The following is a 15,681-nucleotide window of genomic DNA, read 5'->3' as shown; positions in this document are numbered from 1 at the left end:
TGATCTTCATGTACAGTCTTATTATAAACATTGATTATTATTACAGTAATGTTACATTCAGCTATATAAGAACCAAAGAGTGTAATTCACATATAAACACCAGTGTTTTTAATAGGTGCATCAGTTATATTGAATAACAGAAGAGTATTAATGTGAGAACATCAACTTGAGTGGATTTTATGATGTGTATTAGAATACATGTTAAAGATAAATTGGCTAATATTAAATTATATTAAAATACACTTATAACTGACATAACATCAAATGCAAGGAAGTCATTTTAATGCATTATTTAGTTAAAAATACTGTCAGCTTTAGAGACTAAGATTTAATGAAATAATGTTTTGCACACATCTAAACTACTAAACAATCTGAAGTGGTGCTGCATTTACGCGCACGCACACACACTCTCTCAAACACATACACACAGTGCTGCCCATCCCCCACCCAGCCAGATCATCCAAAAGAAATGCCCTTGCCAAATAATAAATCGCTATATATTATTATTAAAAACACACAACGCTACATAAACGCACACACGCTGCTATATTATCAATATAAGGAGAAAAATGAAGAAAACACTCACTTTAATACCCGGATGAGCGCGAGGGCTGCCTTTCACTGCTTGTGTGGAATTTCCTCCTCCTCGACTATTTTGTCAAATAGTGCTCAAACAAAGCGTTATAAAGCTGCTTTGAGGCGGCAGATCGTCAGATAAATTCCCAAGCAAGAGTCCGGTCCCGTTCGCATCGGCGTGGAGCGGAATAAAACCGTTTAAAAATAGATTTAAGAGCGATTGAGGTACATTGTGGGGCTGTTTGCTAGTGGAGAAAGAGCCAAACGGTTCAGGAGCAGCCAACGGCTTCAGACACTCAAACACTGGAGAGGTGACTTTCCAGGCGAAAATGGGGGAGGCCTGGGCGGTTGTCTCTGCAGCTTTGTTGAAACTGAAGGAGGAATATCGCAATAACATGCCTGCTCCTTCCATCTCAGGCGGCATTTTACCCTAAACTGCGACAGAGGTGTATAATTTAACCGACTATTATCCCTTCCTGTGGCACAGAAATGGAGATTTGTATATTTGTAGAAGAGATTCTGGTAAGCATTATATGATAGGTTAAGATTTTTATTTTGGGATCTTAGGTAAAGTCATAAATATAGATTATTTTCTTTTTATTGAAAGAAGCAAAACAGTGATAAATGTAATTGTTTATATTTTAAACAACATTCTATATATTATTAATATTTTGTGTTACTGGTTTTTTATATAAAAATTTAGTTATCTTAAATATATCTTTTTGCCGTTTATAACGTAACTATCCTTAATTGTAAACAGTCCGCAAAGTTGTTAATCAAAAAAGTGCATGATAAAATAAAGATATTGTCTCTCAAAAGAACGAGTCGACTCTGAGCCGCCTTAACGAGTCTCGCGTTTTCGAATCTTCTGTTTGTTACCGATATGTGTCACTAGGTAACATATTAGCATAATCCCTACCTGCCCATGAAATACGAACACTGTGACCTGCCCACAAACACTTAAGCTAGTTACTGTGTTTACATCATGTTCTGCACTGTGACGGCAAGTTAGTTTTGTTTTTATTCCCGAAAGATGATCATTTTTTCTTACGCTACCACAGCAATACAATACAAACCTTTTGTTGTGTGCTCGTCATTTTACCAAGGACTGCTTCTCTAATCTTGGCGAGTTCAACGCAGGATTCGCTGAACCCTTGTCTATGAAAGATAAGTCCGTACCTTCTTTATTTGGACCAACAAGCGTTTCCAAACCACAACCTGTAAGTACAATTAATACGTTATGTGTACATATGTGCTCAAAATATAGGTTTTCCAAGTAAACCACGATATTACTGTCTTACTGAAATAGTTTTGATAATTCGCTGTGAAACTACTATTTCCTAAGAATGTGTCGATTAAGGTAGACTGTTATTGTTCTAATTACTTTGTTTAATAATAAAGAATGTGGTTTACAAACTGTATTTTTGTTTTGTGAAGTGTTTACAGTTTAGCAGCTTAACTTTAGCTGTGGGCACGATTCGCTTGCATTGTATATGGAAAGACCAATCACAACAGACTTGGCCAGCTGACCAATCAGAGCAGAGTAGGCTTATGGAAGGGAGGGGTTTACAGGCCTTAAGCTCAGAACTGCTTTAAACGAATCCTTTGAAATTACTGCAAAATGATTCTAATATTATATGTTCATTCTGAGAAAATTACAATGTTTTCTTATCTTAGATGCAACCTGTTGTAGGGGACTCCAACACAATATTGAGACACTTTAAAATACCATTTGACCTGCTTTTTAAATCTTGTAACATTTTATTCCACCTTAATGTGCCGTTTAGGTAGTCATAATTTAATGTCTTTGTTTTCATGTATTTGTTAGAATTACATATGGAATTACTATTATTTTGTGAAAATATCACTTTGTGTTAATGTTAAAATGTGCAATAATCAACAAACGGTTACAAATATAAATATTATCAATGAAATTGCAACATATGACAAGAAAAGTATTAATTTAAAAACGATCCTATTCCTCATCGTGCTAAAAGGTTATGGGTCGTCTCAACTTTGCAAGTTGGAAATCATATTATCTTAAATAATTTTGAATAATTCCCAGCAGGCACACAACATCATAAGTCGTTGATATTTGTTTAAATTTTGTTTGCAGTGTCTGATGAACAAAATTTGATGTCAATTTAACATCTAATGTCAACGTTAATGTGATTTTCGATATTTGCTAACATTGATATTTTGTTGTTTTTATGTTGTGTAACCAAAATCTAGTCTCGTTTTTACAACTGTGACAATGTGCGCTTATCAGGATCAACTAAACACTGGATTTTCAAAAGTATGTGAAATATTTAAAGTTCGCAGCACAAAATCTTTAAAATACATTTAAAGGTGTTTTCACGACGTGTCATCAGTCGGCCAATATTGGCGGCACTGAACGTAAACAGTGCCACTGCTTGCATATTTTGCTAATTTTTGCTGTTGAAAATGTCAATTATTGTCGTGTTTTGGGCTGTACTAATCGGTCAGACTGAGAAAAAAAACATCTGGAGTACTATAGACTGCCAAAAGTCATTACAAATCAAGGAGAAGAGTGCAAAAAACTTTTTTAACTTTTTCAGGTAGGTGAAATATTAGGCTAATATCTTAATTAATACTGCTCGTACGTATCTTTACCACCTTTTAACTTTAGTTTGTCAAAATATTGCAACCTTTCCTACTTACTAAGTCCTTCTATATTTGATGTAGCAGCTTCCACACGTTTTTTCTGTGGTTTACACAGCATAAATTAGCAGAACAACGTATTCAGTAGTACATTAACCATACAATCCACGCTGTTGTTTACATCCGAGTATGTCCAATATGGCCGTGCATTTGGGTAACTGATCAAATGCAAACCCTCTATTGTGGAGACATTTCCATGCCCCTAAACATGACGCGGCACAAAACGAAATGTGATTGGTTGCTTTACCTGTCAATCAAAAGGCCTCTTGGGTGGGCCTGGGCCATTCAAAGTGGCCAAGGATACCAGACCTTCTGTTGTCAGTCTGAAGGTCTGGCTACGCGAGACTAACCAAAATCCAATGTTTAGTCAATGTCAAATTGAAGTCAACCCAATTTTCATTCCGAACCAAAATGCAACGTCCTTCCGAGGTTGAAGTTACATTGTTTTCTGGTGCCTATCTTAGTTTCCGTACATAATTACATATTGAGGGGGCACTCATTTTGGTAGTTAACTTGAATTTATGATCATTTTTGATAGCATATAAAGGCAGCATTATGGTGTGTTTACGTCATTTCAGAATTACCATAATTGTGTTCCTTCGTTTGAACCAAATTCAACATTACATATAAAATGGCAACGATCTTATGGTTATATGGTACATCAACACATTTCTATTTGATATACTTTAATATAGCCACTATTACCTAGTGTGCTTTTTGATTCTAAAATATGCTGCGCAAACATTTAGAGGTGAACTAACAAATTAATGTAATGACTAAATATTTAGCTGCCATCAACAACAAAGCCGCACATGGATCCATTTTGGCGTTACAAGTGTTGCCATAGTAACAAATCATTTCTGAGTCTGAGGATGTGGACGGCTCTGAGTAGAATCTCATAATTACAGTAATTCAAGACATGAACGCAGCATTAATCCTTGGTTATGTGGTATATGAGGGTGGGGGAGGGGCACGGTTGCCTTTGAAATAAATGCTAAATGCCATTATTATATAATTATTTGATTAATCACGCGACCACATGTAAAATAAATTTGGTTGCCATAGCAATCACGTAGCAACCAAGTTTAAAAAATGCCGTCGTTGCATGTAAACAGGAAGGAAGGCTTTATGTTGCCTTCGACTGGTTGGTTTATGAAGGCAACACAGATTTGTGGCTTCGGCGGTTAATGGAACATATAAAAATACATCCGTATCAGTTTTTTACATCTTAAATGTAACTTGTGGTCATTAAGTATTTCATTGGCTATAACTAAAGCGCCTTTGAATTTGTTGTAGGTCAATAGATGTGTCCTGGAAGCCTGTCTAAACTTTTATGCAAACAAGCTGTCTGTTAAAGTCATTGACTGGCCAAAAAGGCTGTTTTTAAATACAGCCATTTTGTTCTTTTTTTTTCTCCTGCTGACACTCATTTCTGACTCTCTTTCTGTGTCTTATACAATCACAGTGTTCAGGGTGGAGGGTTTGTGTCTGTTTGGCTGTAATCTTATCAAACCTCAAAGTGTGTAAAAGCCTTGAACAGAAGGTCTCTCCTCCTACCGTCTCTTGTCCTTTCGTCTTTTCTCTATTCTATTGAACATCTGTTGATTCGGCTCTGCATCACAAAAAATCACTAGATGAGAAAATTAGGTTGTTTAAATTAATCTTCAACTAAAAATATAGATTGTTCCATTAGAATATTGATACAGTAGCATAGGATAAAATATTGCTATACTTTAAAACATTTCTTTCCCACCACTACTAAATACTAAACACATTTTTCCTTTAAAAGGATTGGGGTCACTTTATATGTCTGTCAGTCCGTCCATTTATCCATCAACTTAATTTAGTTATTTTTAAATGGGATTTTTATTCCTTTAATCCAACTTTTTATCAATAAGCATTGATCATATCAAAATGGAACAAACTAATAATGTAGTATGCCAACAAAATATATTAAATCACCTGTAATTTTACAGTAAATTCAAAAAACCAACAGTATGAATGATACCAAATCAGTATTACCAAAATAGTGCCAGAATCTCACAGTAAATTCAAAATAGTATAAATAATACCATAACAAACTAAATAATTTAGTCTGCCCAGAAAAGAAATTAAATTATTTGCAATTTCACAGTAAATACAAAAACCAACAGTATAAATAATACCAAAACAGAACCAAATAATTTAGTCTCCCAAGAAAATAAATTAAATTCCTTGTAATTTCAGAGTAAATACAAAAACCAACAGTATAAATGATGCCAAAGCAATAATACCAAAATTTCACAGTAAATTCAAAAACCAACCATACTAATATTACTAAAACAAGACAAAACTATTTAGTCTCCCAAGAAAAGAAATTAAATTTCTTGTAATTCTAAAATAAATATAGAATTTTATATATAATATATAATTATACAAATGATACCAAAGCAGTAAATTCAAAAACCAACAGTATAAATAATTTCAAAATAAAACCAAATAATTTAGTCTCCCAAAAAAATTAATTAAATTCCTTGTATTTTCAGAGTACTTACAAAAACCAACAGTGTAAATGATGCCAAAGCAGTAATACCAAAATTTCACAGTAAATTAAAAAACAAAACAGAAATAATACCAAAACAATATATTATTTAGACTACCAAAAAAAATTTAATTCCTTGTAATTTCAAAATAAATACCAAAAGCCAACAGTATAAATGATACCAAGATAATAGTACCAAGATAATATCAACATTTTAAAGTAAATTTAAAAACCAACCATATAAATAATACCAAAACTAAAAAGTCTCCCCAGAAAATAAATTTAATTCCTTGTCATTTCAGAATAAATACAAAAACCAACAATAAATGATACTAAAGCAATAATACCAACATTTCACAGTAAGTTCAAAAACAACAGTATAAATAATGACAAAACAAAATAATTTAGTCTCTCAAGAAATAAATTAAATTTCTTGTCATTTCAAAGTAAATACAAATACAAAAAAGTAAATACAAATACAAAAAACCCGAGTAAAACCAAAATTATAAATGATACCAAAGCAATAATCATAAAATAATATCAAAATTTCACAGTAAATTCAAAAAACAACCATATAAACAACACCAAAATACAACAAAATAATTTTGTCTGCCGAAACAAGAAATTAAATTACTTGTAATTTTAGAGTAAATATCTACAAAAACCTATAAAAACCTACAGTGTAAATAATACCAAAGCAATAAAACCAAAATAATACCATAATTTCATGGTAAATTAAAAAATCAACAGCATAAATACTACCGAAACAAAACAAATAAATTTAGTCCCCCCCCCCAAAAAAAATTACTTGTAATTTCAAAATAAATACAAAAACCAACTGTAAAAATGATACTAAAGCAATAATACCAAAAAGTCACAGTAAATAAAAAAAAACAATAGTACAAATAATACCAAAACAAAATTATTTGGTTTTCAAAAAAAAAATAAAAAAATTCTTGAAAAAGGAAAAATACAAAAATGAACTCAAAAATACCAACATTTCACAGTAAATTAAAAAAAAAAGTATAAAATAATACCAAAACAAAATAATTTTGAAAAATACAAAAAATCACACTATATATGATACCAAAGCAAAAATACCAAAATAATACAACAATTTCACATTAAATTAAAAAACAACACTATAAAAAATACCAAAACAAAATAATTTAATTTCCCCCCAAAAAACAGTTTTGAATTACTTGTAATTTATAGAAACTAACAGTTTAAATGATACCAAAGCATTAATACCAACATAATACCATAGTAAATTCTAAACCTACAGTATAAATAATAACAAAACAAAACAATTAAGTCTCGAAATTTAATTTCTTGTAATTTCAGAATAAATACAAAAAAAACAATACAATACCAAAATGTTCACAGTAAATTAATACTATAAAACAAAATAATAATTTAGTCTTTCAAAAAATAGATTCAATTCCTTGTAATTTAGAGAAATAATAATAATACCAAAACAACATAATTTAGTTTAAAAAAAAATAATTCTCGAAAAAAAGAAAAAATACAAAAATTAACTCTATATATGATACCAAAGCAAAAATACAAAATAATACAACAATTTCACAGTAAATAAAAAACAACAGTATAATAAATACCAAAACAAAATAATTTAGTTTCCCCAAAAAAAGAAAAGAAATGAAATTACTTGTAATTTCAGAGTAAATACAAAAACCAACTGTATAAATGATACCAAAGCAATAATACCAACATAATACCACAATTTTACAGTAATTTCTAAACCTACAGTATAAATAATAACAAAACAAAACAATTAAGTCTCCCCAAAAAAGAAATTAAATTTCTTTTCATTTCAGAATAAATACAAAAAGCAACTGTATAAATGATACCAAAGCAATTATACCAAAATAATACCAAAATGTTTACAGTTAAAAAAAGAAAAGCAACAGTATAAATACTATAAAACAAAAATAATAATTTAGTCTTCCAAAAAAGCAAGTCTTCCAATTTACAGTAATATTAATATTACCTACATTCTCTAATACAGTTTTGGAGGCAAAAGGAGATATTCTAAAGAACCGCATACATATGCGGCATCATAAAAATTAATTAGTCAATCATGGATCCAGCTGTGGAGCTGCAGACAACAAGATGGAGACTGGGACTCTCTCCCATGGCTAAGGTTTCAATGGTTGCGCTAACAAACAAAGCTGCATCCGAAGCCTTGAAAACAAGAGCAGGGCAGCCATCTGGTCCTCCCTCACAAGGGACACTGATAAATTTCATCGGATTCAGGAGGAGAGAAAGACAGGGAGGCCGGATCAACCGCGATTGTTCGGAGCACGCCACAAAAGAAACTCCTCGGTGAGCTGTTGGAAACAAAGCAGGGAGAGGATGGGTGTCAGTGTTTAGTGTAGGGCTCTGGCTCAGGGACTGCAGGCTTCAGTGGCCATTAGTGTATACAACGTGGGAGGCAAAAGCAGGAGAGATTAGTGAATATTAAACAAATCTGTGTGTGGGTGTGCTGCCCAGGAGCATCTATAATTAAAATGCATGTTTGGACCAGAAAGGCTGTTTTGGTTGAAGGTGTGTGCGTGGTATGTTCTCTCCCCCGCCAACTAGTTGCTGCCCAGTGGAAATGTGAAAGCAATGAATGCTTGTCACCGTGGGACAAAAAGGCTCCTTGCGCAAGGCTGATTAGGGATTTAGAGAAGGTGCCAAAAGTTAGAATTTAACAATTAGTTGTAGTCTGTCCAGGCCTCAAAAGCACACTGACAGGTTTATTAAAGGTTTTATAAAAGCTCTACAACAGAAACAGTACTTTATATGCCTCAACAAACAAAAAAACATCATTTTTTCAAGATCATACTTGTCAAAAATATATGTAGTCGATATTAAAATACTAAATTTAATCCCTGTCAGGTAAAAACTACAACTGTAAACATTTTACGACAGACATAACATACTTCTGTAAGCACATTAAAACACGCTGGGAATTAAAAAGCATACTGTTATTTTGAGAATTAGGGTTCATTACCATAAAGGCAAAACACTAACAAAGACAGGCTTTTATTGAAACTAATATACAGGAATTAACAGAATTAAGTGTTTGTATACACCCCGATTCAGTGGTTTAAAACCGGTTTTGTTTCAGAATCCAGATTTTACACTTATTTATTGCATATAAGTAAACAAAAAAGTCTAAATAAAAATTGTATTAATATCTATAGTACTATAAACTACATTAAATACAACAATATCTAAGATCTGACATTTAAAATGTGAAACGTTTGGTTTCCAAAGGTTGGATTTTGGTTTCATGCTTTCCGCAACCAATAACTCACCACAAAAAACACATCGTGGTCATTACAAACAATGTTTATTCTTACTCAAAACCCATATTTACTTTAGTCTAGGTTGCATTTTTACTCACTTTGAGTAGTTTTGATCATTGTTTTCAAGGATTATACATAGACCATCTGTCTAATTGTGCTGGTTTCTGTCAAATTACATACATTTGTGCTAGAATATAGTTTGATGATGTTAACAACAAAAACCATGGCAAGCACTACACATTATTAATCGCATTTTGCATTATTTTTTCTGTGTATATATAAAAACACATCTCACAAGTTGAGAACGTATACATTATTACGTACAATAAAATTTCTTAGATATACAGTTGAAGTCAAAAGTTTACGTACACCTTGCAGAATTGTTAATAGTTGTACTAAAATAAGAGGGTTCATACAAAATGCATGTTATTTTTCCATGTTATTTTAGTACTGACCTGAATAAGTTGTTTCACACAAGACATTTGCATATAGTCCACAAGAGAAAATAATAGTTGAATTTATAAAAAGTGACCTAGTTCAAACTTGATTTGAACTGTGTTGTTACCTTTGTTGTTGTTGTTGTTGTTGTTGTTTTGTGATAGTTCATTTGTCCCTTGTTTGTCCTGAACAGTTAAACCACCCGCTGTTCTTCAGAAAAATCCTTCAGGTCCCACAAATTCTTTGGTTTTTCAGCATTTTTGTGTATTTGAACCCTTTCCAACAATAACTGTATGGTTTTGAGATCCATCTTTTCACACTGAGGACAACTGAGGGACTCATATGCCACTATTACAGAAGGTTCTCATTGATGCTTCAGAAAGAAACACGATGCATTAAGAGCTGGGGGGTGAAAACTTTTGAACAGAATGAAGATGTGTACATTTTTCTAATTTTGCCTAAATATCATATTTTTTAAAAATGTAGTACTGCCCTTCAGAAGCTACAGAAGATACTTACATGTTTCTTAGAAGACAAAATAAGTTCAATTTACCCTAATTCTTCAAATTCAAAAAGTTTTCACCCCCACAGCTGTGCATCATTCAGGTAACAACATTTTTTTATAAATTTAACTATTATGTAAACGTATTTTATGTGAAATATCTGATTCAGGTCAGTACTAAATAAAAAATAGCATGCATTTTGTACGATCTCTGTTATTTTGGTAAAATAATTACCATTTTACAGACTCTGCAAGGTGTATGTAAACGTTTGACTTCAACTGTATTCAGCAAATATTCAGGTATTAAAATGAAATGAATTCCTGTGGACACATACTTAAACAAAAGCAAATGATTAATAGAATAATATAGTGTATATCGATGTTTTAGCACGTTTTTATACTGCAATAGTCACTGCAGTTGTTCCCCTCAAAATGGCAGTAGCACAAATACAGCATAAAAAAAATAAAAAATCGACTCAAACACTCACATGTCCCATTTCCGAGATATATCGCATTAATATTACAGTATGAATTACACCCCCATCAGCCATAAGTTCCTCGTAATGGCTGGTGTGTGTAATATTTTACAGAGCACCATTAGCCGAGGTGTATGCGTATTTCTGTGTGTGTGTGTGTGTGTGTGTGTGTGTGTGGTGTGGTGGGGGCTGGGCACAAATGTAAAATCTTCCCCACCCCTTCCCTCCTGTTATTTATACTGCCTAAGGCAGGCCTGCGGTTTTGGCAGACACTGAAAAGTATTTCCTGTTGAAAAACCTTGCGTAATTCTTCACTTTTCAAATCCAGATTTCGCCCCTCAACCCCCCTAGTTTCTTTAAAATCGCCTTCAGAATTCAAACAATGCGAGTCAAAATGCACTCCTGTCAGTGAAAACGCAAACAGATCTCTCCGTCGACAGCGATGGCGGCCCCTCCTTGCCGTCCTAATTGAGTTTACATCAGAAAAATGGGGCGCGAGCGCTGTAAACTAGAGAAATGCAGCACAGCTACAGTTAGAGATGATGTCTGGGGCTGTGAGACTCTGCAGAATCCCACCCATCCCCCACACTGGCTTGTCAACTCATTTTTGCCTGGCTGGGCATTGCCTGCAATAGATTCCACCCCACCCCCTCTCCTTTGCTCAGTCATTCAGACTTGGAAAGTCAATAACAAGCTGACATCATCATTGGTTTGTATATTACTCTGGTGCTCTCAGACCAGCTATCTACTAAAAGCAGATCACCTTTGTTTAAGGAACAGGTACGGGTGAAAAAAAGTGAGAAGAAACCGGAAAAGCATCAAGCTTTTGTTTCACTGTTTGTGGAGTTACTTCCTGACCTTCACATTTTACATGTGGTATCATTTTGTCTGGTCCAATAATCCAGTGGCGGGTACATTGCCTCAGGGTGCAAGATCAGTTACTTTATAGCGACCATAATTTGCAGATAAAAACGTCAGTAGGTTTTCTCAACCCCCATGTGACACGCATATGGGCGCAAATGTACACCGACCTTGAAGTTTCACAAAAGTGCATTGCATCATTTTGAAATACGACAGGACGTTATGAATAAAGGAACTGTATGCGTCGATAAACAACGTTTCTGTGATACGTTCTTGGCTTGAACTAGCGTTATCATGGCCACAGGAAATATGTCGTGTCATAACAGTGCAAGATTATCGCTGACCTACTTTTATGATCGTGGACACAATTGAACTGGCAAGCTTGTTTATGTAATGCTGTTACCTAAATGCAAAGACTGCTGGGACCAAATTGCCAGGGAACGAAGGTTAGACTAATGATTAGGGAATTATTTTGCCTTGACAATTTTTTTTTACATTTGTTTTTCACGGTCTGTAACCGCAGACAGGATGGGGGAGGGGAGGATAAGTATATTTTGCTGTGAGACATGCTAATGAAACACCAGACTTCTCACTTGTGCTTTCTACTGTATAGTAGTTCCAAAGATAAAACATTTAGTTTAACTGATGTTATTTTTTTTTATTTGACTTGAGTAGTCAATAGACAGCTCCAGTCCTCAAATTTGATTGACAGAACAAATAGCATATTGATGGTTTTTGTTACCACAGTAAACGTATGTGATACTACATATAGTAAACAAAACTAGGTGGAAAGGTAAATAGATGAATATTTGAATATTTGCATACATATTTTTATGGTTGCATGGTCTTACACAGCAAGGACAAATTACAATGATCAAAAGTGACGGGAAAGGCATTTATAATGTTAGAAAAGATTTCTATTTCAAACAAATGCTTTTTTTTTAAACGAACAAACAGCTTTCTATTAATCAAAGAATGCTGAAAAAAAAAATAAAATAAAATAGAAAATAAATAATCACGGCTTCCACAAAAGCTGCATTTATTTTTAATAATAATAATAAATGTATAATGGATCCCACAACAATATTAGGCAGCACAACTATTAATATTTCTTAAACACAAAATCTGCATATTAGAATGATTTCTGAAAGATCATGTGACACTATTACTGGAGTAATTCAGCTTTGCCATCACGGGAATAATAATATTGTAATATATATTACAAAGAACGATTGTTTTATATTGTAATATTTCACAATATTACGGTGTTTACTATTTTTATCAAATAAATGCAACCTTGGCAAGAACTTCTTTAAAATAAAAGAACTATTTTTTTGACGCAGTGGACCCGAGTTCGAATCCATCTTTTGCCAAACTCGTTCTTCACCCTTTTCACATCACATATCATATCGGAAAGGTGTTTATCTTCAATAAAATGAAGGAAATAGTCAAAGCAGATTTTTTTTAATAATTTGAATAAAAATTATAGTATAAATTACACTCAATACGTTATTATTACATACTGTTTTACTTACAATACTAAGATGCAGATATCTGCCACTATTTGTGCTAAACAGTGTGTAACTATTATTGCAAAGAAAAATACTACACCCTCAGATTTTCAAATAGTTGTATCTAGGCTAAATATTGCCTATCCTAATCAATGGAAAGCTTATTTATTTAGCTTTCAGATGATATATGAATCTCAATTTTGAAAAATTGACCCTTAAGGTTTTGTGGTCCAGGGTCACATGCGCATACGGAGCAGTGCCAGTAGTGCCCTGTAAGCGGGCTCTAATATGGAGTAAGCCATATTGATGCTCCCTTTCTATTGCATTCCGTCCATACTGTATTTATTAGATTACATTCGAATATACAGTATATGATTACAACAGACCTATTGACTATCAGGAACGACTCCCACCCCCTCTGTGACGTGTGTTGGGTTGAAGAGCACGTTTAGCAGTGGGCTGATCTAACCAAGGTGCAATAGGGAGCTCTACAGAAGGTCATTTGTGCCCATTGCTGTAAGACATTACAACACATCTACTATGTGCACGAGCAGAGGAGTCATTGTGAAAGATATTTTGTGGAAGTCAGCCTGAATTCACAGTCTGGTTTTATGAATGCACAACTGTTTTCTTTGTATACTGTGTTTACAGTACATTTATCTATTCATCTATCTGTCTATCTATATTACGGGTGTTTCCTTCGAGGAGACAAGAAAGGCAATGTCTCCTCAAAAGAGGAGAAAGAAGTTTGTAGTACAAAAATAAAAGTGTATAAATCACTCGGTTTTTCTGAAGTAAAACTGTCCATCAGCAACACCGGCATCATGTGTTCCCACCAAGCGCAAATTTAATTATTATTCACGCGAGTAGATTACACTCAAAGTCAATGCAAAGACGTGAACAGAGGCCAAAAGAAAATGGAAGAGACCATTATTACAGCCTGGAATTTATTATACAGATATCTGGAGCATAGAAAACAATTCAAATCAATTGTAGTGGTAGTCGTATTTTATTAGCATGGCTACAGAGATGCTGCTATCAATAAATAATACTAATAATCATAATGTTAGTGTATATACCATAGTAAAATGTAACACACATAATGCAGGATTATACTCATCTACTGGATGGTGCTGTGAACCCAGACACGTCGGCGTTTGGCTTTCCGGCGTATTTAGGACTTCCACAAAAGGTAGGGCCTACAAAGCAGCGATCATATTTATCTCCATCATGGTTGATCGCGCCTTGTTGTTATTTGCGCGAGTGATGGGAAAAACATTCCCACGACTAGAGCGAGAGCGAGTGACACGATGCACACCTTCGCTTCGCGGTTGGTGTGAACGTACCATTACAGCGGGAGTCCGCATCTCTCTCTTGCCTCCCCTGAGCCCATTGAGTTTTAACAGACCTCCTAAAGCATGCAGTGAGTTTCGTAGGGGGTAATTGAGAATGAATGGGGGAAAGTAGCACGAGAGGAGGCAATGTCTCCATCACAATATGATTGGACATGACTGGTTATGTTCGGCTGTGATTGGTTCATGCGATAAAACCCGCCTCTCTTTTTTTGGTGTGCTCGCGAATCAGTCCGAATAAACAATACAGTGGTGTTACGGAAAGACTAATTTAAAAAAGTAAGTAAACAACACTTACAAAACACACTTAGCTATAACCGCTTTGGTACGTCAACATTAGATTCCACAAATGTATTTTACCACTGACTGACTTATATATTATACAGCTAAAAAAGAAAGGATGGAGTATGTGGCTCTTGAGAATAGCACATCTTTTCCCTGAGAAAACGGCAACTGCATTTTTCAAACAAAAACACGCTGAAATCCTTCCAATATGAGCAGCCTGTTTACCCTGTCGACATGAACGGTTCACCTGTAGTCTCCTGTGTTCTTTGACATCACCAATTCAGCTGAACCAATCCACCTTTATGCCAGCCGAATCTTAAAACCGGAGTCTCTTCTTGAGCATTGGGAATGCTCGGTTCCAGATGCTATAGCCTGTACAAAGCCGAGGGCTGACACAGCCCCTGGAATGTGATTTAGCACGGCTTATTTCAGCCGGCCCAGTGTAGACACACATGGTCAACAGAATTCCAATCAATTAGGCACAGTGGGGCTCAACATTCCAGTCTTTTGGGGTTGTTTTCTCACTCGAGCAGCTAGCAGGGGAGTCTTATCCTCTCAACCCTGCCAGAGCCAGAGACACCAATACATCAAGAGGCCCCAGTCTCAGGAACACCTGTTTAAGGCTATATTTAATCCTGTGAAAACCAGACCTTTTATTTCATTTTTTTTCCTGTGAGGCTGAAATGCTGTGACACTCTCCTGCCTCTTTGATCTAATTGCTAATTGCTCTTCAAAGCTCACCTCAAAGTCCGTCATACCGGGCCGGGCTGATCTGGGCAAGCCGGTGTGATGCTGCCCATTGAAAAGCATGAGAAATGGCTGTGAAATGAAAGGAGGCCTTGCATGCATTTGTAGATGTGAAAAGAAAGAAAGCTCTCTTTTATTTTTTTCCTCATCATTTAAACTACTTAAAACTTTGGTAAAACTTTATAATAAGCTTCTTTTTTATGCATTTACAAAGAAAACAAAAATTGTGACTTGCGTTGTGGTACTTTCGTATAGGCGCATAGAGAACAAACTGTTAAATGAAGTCATTATTTTTGTTTTATTATGCACAAAAAGTCTATCGTAGCTTTGAAAGCATCTATGCAGGATCAGAAAGCTCTCGGATTTCATCAAAAATGTGAATGAAGGTCTTACAAATTTGGAATGACATGAAT

General features: G+C 34.4%; 1 protein-coding gene across 1 annotated transcript in view; it reads right to left on the bottom strand.

Moving 5' to 3' along the window:
• tbl1xr1a (TBL1X/Y related 1a) overlaps nucleotides 1-836 on the bottom strand; it is an 89,200-nt gene extending 88,364 nt beyond the window's left edge. Inside the window, exon 1 of the mRNA XM_073825404.1 lies at nucleotides 587-836. The gene's annotated coding sequence lies outside the window, so the exon portion shown is untranslated. The remainder of the gene's footprint in view (nucleotides 1-586) is intronic.
• Nucleotides 837-15,681: the final 14,845 nt, after the last annotated feature.

This window comes from Garra rufa, chromosome 20 (genome assembly GCF_049309525.1).
Source record: "Garra rufa chromosome 20, GarRuf1.0, whole genome shotgun sequence".
Classification (NCBI taxonomy): Eukaryota; Metazoa; Chordata; class Actinopteri; order Cypriniformes; family Cyprinidae; genus Garra; species Garra rufa.
This window is presented reverse-complemented; position numbering and strand designations above follow the sequence as displayed.